Raw genomic sequence first — 4341 nt, 5'->3', positions numbered from 1 at the left:
AGAAGACTCTGGCTGGAGAACTCACCAAGCAGGCCAAGAGGTTGGTCTCTCTCACTCACTCACTCACTCACTCACTCACTCACTCACTCACTCACTCACTCACACACACACACACACACACACACACACACACACACACACACACACACACACACACACACACACACACACACACACACACACACACACACACACACACACACACACACACACACACACACACACACACACACACACACATTACGAACATCATGCATTGTTCCTCCATCCTTCTCTCTCCCTGTCTCTGTGTCGGAAGGCAGATTGGGGCACAGGGCTGACACTACAGGGAACCCATAGCGGAGAACTGGTGAGTATATTAGTGTGTTGGTGCATGACTCTACGTGTTCCTCAGTTTGCTGTTGATATTTTTGTGTTCTGTGGACGATTCAAGCCAGTGAGCAGTTGGGAGCCCTTGTTGAAGTGCCGCTCCTCAAACACGGCAGGAGGATCCTAGTTGAGTGACTAAGAGCGCCGTCCATGTGACTGGATAGGTGCTGCTAGGATAGTGGCTTGGATGGTGATACTGTGGTATGTAAGCCACTGCAGTGGTGAACATGGTTGTTGTGTGATTGTGTCAATCAGAAGGGTATTTGATTGTATGACTCTGTTTGTTTGTCGTTGGTACAGATGCGCAGTTTGTGCTGAAGAGACTTGCTGCCAGTGCCATTGACCTGTACGCCATGGTGGTCGTCCTGTCTCAGTATAAATTATTACACTGCTACACACATACGCAATCTCTGTCTCTGTACCTCAAACGTTCGTCATCACACTGTGCGTGTTTGTTTGGTGGACTTCGGTTTAAACCAACCCCTCTGTTTCAGAGGTGTTGAGTTAAATGTGGAAGACACATTTTGATTGAATGCGTTCAGTTGTGCAACTGACTAGGTTATCCCCTTTCCTTCTTTCCTCTCCCAGGGTGTCATGTTCCCTGAGTCAGGGCTATCCCTCTGCCCAGCATGAGAAGATGTTGTGTGACAGCTGGTATTTTGAGATGTGCAGGTGCAATGTTCTGTCTGATTATAGATAAAGACAAGTACTCCTCTTGCCTTCTCTGTTTCTCATTGTGCTCATTTAACATTCTCTCTCTCCTTTCTCACCTCCCTTCGTCAGGCCCGTGAGAGGATTATGCAGAACATCAAGACTCTGCGCACCCGCAATGCCGAGCAGATCTTCAAGAACCTGAGGGCCATCTCTACAGTTGTGGAGGAAAACGGAGGAGCGGTCTCCCCTCTGGCTCTGGGCTTCTAAATGCCCCCTCTCATCCCTGTTCTTAGCTCTCCCTCCTCTCTTTATTGCCTCTCCCTCCCTACTCTTTACATCTCCCCTTTCCACTCACTCTTTAACTACAGCCACACTCTGATTCTCTTACATTCCGACCTCCACCTCTGACCTCCTTCTCAAACTTTCACCTCTGCTCTGTGCATTTTATATCCGTTATATCATCCTCCATATAGTGCCAAGGGACTGAATATGACACCCGATTCCATCCTGAGAAATGTATACTTGTTTTTATTAATTGGCCAACGCAATGACAGTACTGTCAATGTGTCTCGAATCTGTAATCCAATTCTGGAACTTGAGGTTGGAGCTCCTAAATGCACCATGAATGTTAAAGCTCATATGTATGTGACTGTCCGCATCGCCAGTAAGCTGAATGTGTTAACTTGTGTTTATAGAATTATTTAAGTCAATGAGACACAGAGACTTTAAGCATTCCTCCCATAGCCGTTCTATGGATAATTTAAAATGAAGGCTATTTTGTTTAGATACATTGATGTATTGAAAGCTGGGCTTCTATGTGTATCTTCATGCCTTTTTGTGTGATTAGTTAGTCCTGCTTAGTTTCAGTCCATATTAATTCATACGGTGCATGCAACAACTTAACCCGTTAGGTTATAAAATCTTTGCTTTGGAAACAAATCGCAAAATGCTGTGCAGTACCTCTTTGTGACTTGATTTTGAGAAAGAACTACACGTTAGCTAGAAATTCAAATGACTTTCATAGTTTCTTAAACAGGAAATGTTTTCTGTAGAGTTAATGTGCTGGTAATGTCATTCCTTCACATCTACCATTACTATGACCAAAGTTCAGCCGTTTCCTCAGCTAAAATTATTATTAGCTCAATAAACTGTAATAGGGTCTAATCAAATCAAAGTGTATTTGTCACGTGCGCCGAATACAACAGGTATTACAGTGAAATGCTTACTTACAGGCTCTAACCAAAGGTGCAAAAGAAAAAGTGTGTGTGTGTGTGTGTGTGTGTGAGAGAGAGTAGCAGCAGCGTAAAACAAGGGTTGGGGGAGGGCACACAATGCAAAAAGTCTGGGTAACCATTTGGTTACCTGTTCAGGAGTCTTATGGCTTGGGGGTAAAAACTGTTGAGAAACCTTTTTGTCCTAGACTTGGCACTCCGGTACCGCTTGCCATGCAGTAGTAGAGAGAACAGTCTAAGACTGGGGTGGCTGGGGTCTTTGACAATTTTTAGGGCCTTCCTCTGACACCGCCTGGTGTAGAGGTCCTGGATGGCAGGCAGCTTTGCCCCAGTGATGTACTGGGCCGTACGCACTACCCCCTGAAGTGCCTTGCGGTCGGAGGCCGAGCAATTGCCGTACCAGGCAGTGATGCAACCGGTCAGGATGCTCTCGATGTTGCCGCTGTAGAACCTTTTGAGGATCGGCTTTGTCGTGCCCTCTTCACGACTGTCTTGGTGTGTTTGGACCAATCTAGTTTGTTGTTGATGTGGACACCAAGGAATTTGAAGCTCTCAACCTGCTCCACTACAGCCCCGTCGATGAGAATGGGGACGTGCTCGGTGCTCCCTTTTCCTGTCATCCACAATCATCTCCTTAGTCTTGGTTACGTTGAGGGATAGGTTGTTATTCTGGCACCACCCGGCCAGGTCTCTGACCTCCTCCCTATAGGCTGTCTCGTCGTTGTCGGTGATCAGGTCCCCTGCATTAAAGTCTCCGACCAATAGGAGCGCCGCCTCTGGATGAGTGGTTTCCTGTTTGCCTATTTCCTTATACAGCTGACTGAGTGCGGTCTTAGTGCCAGCATCTGTCTGTGGTGGTAAATAAACAGCCACGAAAAGTATAGCTGAGAACTCTCTAGACAAGTAGTGTGGCCTGCAGTTTATCACAATATACTCTACTTCAGGCGAGCAAAATCTAGAGACTTCCTTAGATTTGGTGCACCAGCTGTTGTTTACAAATATGGACAGACCGCCTCCCCCCCCCGTCTTACCGGAGTGTGCTGTTCTATCCTGCCGGTGCAGCGTGTATCCCGCTAGCTGTGAATATCCATGTCGTCATTCAGCCACGATTCCGTGAAGCATAGGATATTACAGTTGTTGGATGTCCCGTTGGTAGGATATTCGTGATCATACCTCGTCTAGTGTATTGTCCAATGATTGCACGTTGCCGAGTAATATTGACAGTAACAGCAGCTTTCCTAGTTGTCTTCTGCATCAAGATATTATGGACATTTTGCTACATAGTTTCTGATGCCCTTGCAGGATTCTTACATGGCCCTTATTTGCCCCGTTCTACCCCCAGAATGTCTGCTAGCCTTACAGTGCCCATTTCAATGCTGTTTTTAAATATTTTGATTGCAAGGAACAACAATATTTAGTATTGTTATCAGGTGTGTACTACATACATATTAAGTGAAGATAATAGTTTAAACTGACTCATTGGAGAATTGTCAGGTCTTTTTGAAACCACACACACACATTTGGCCAGTGTCTGTTCTCATAGCAGTCGCATGATGGTAGACGCCTCTGTAATGTTCAAGGTTTGGAAGGAAATCTCTGTCTTCTGTCTGTCTGCACCAGAATGTAGCATTGGAACATTTCTGCAAATTGAGCTGTCCTGCTTATTTTCTCTACACTTGGCCAGTGCACTGCACCAGGGGGCTTAGAGGAGATATTGGGATGTGTTGACAAAATAAATACAATGTCTAACTGAAGTATAGTCACTTGAACTGCCCTTTTAAAAGTTGTTTGTTTGATAAATGTTACCCTTTGTTATTTATTATGTTTCCCCACATGTGAAATGGAAAAGAGGGTGGCCATGAAACACCTGGAGGCGAGAGCTAGAAGAAGACAACAAAAGATCCAGCGTGGGGTGGAACGAATTGGAGAAGGCTGCCCAGAACAGTGCAGAACAGAGTGCGATTCATCTATACCTTATGCCACCTGGTGGTACCAAGTATTCATAACAGTATAATTATGTTAGTTTGAGAGAAAGGCCAAGTACACTAACACTTAACCTAAACAAAAAAACATGTTGAGACAAGTC

The 4341-nt window shown here is 45.3% G+C and overlaps 1 long non-coding RNA gene across 2 annotated transcripts; it reads left to right on the top strand.

Moving 5' to 3' along the window:
• The first annotated feature begins 231 nt into the window (after positions 1–231).
• LOC109896452 (uncharacterized) lies at positions 232–2209 on the top strand. Of its 2 annotated transcripts, XR_002256101.2 has the most exons (5): positions 232–349; positions 434–570; positions 670–715; positions 958–1041; positions 1153–2209. It is a non-coding gene; the product is annotated as an uncharacterized LOC109896452 (long non-coding RNA). The 2 variants fall into 2 exon arrangements; XR_004211053.1 differs by having other exon boundaries at positions 434–1041.
• The last annotated feature ends 2132 nt before the right edge of the window (positions 2210–4341 follow it).

This window comes from Oncorhynchus kisutch, linkage group LG9, assembly GCF_002021735.2.
Source record: "Oncorhynchus kisutch isolate 150728-3 linkage group LG9, Okis_V2, whole genome shotgun sequence".
Taxonomy (NCBI): Eukaryota; Metazoa; Chordata; class Actinopteri; order Salmoniformes; family Salmonidae; genus Oncorhynchus; species Oncorhynchus kisutch.
The sequence above is the reverse complement of the archived record's forward strand: the minus strand, read 5'-3'. Positions and strand labels throughout refer to the sequence as shown.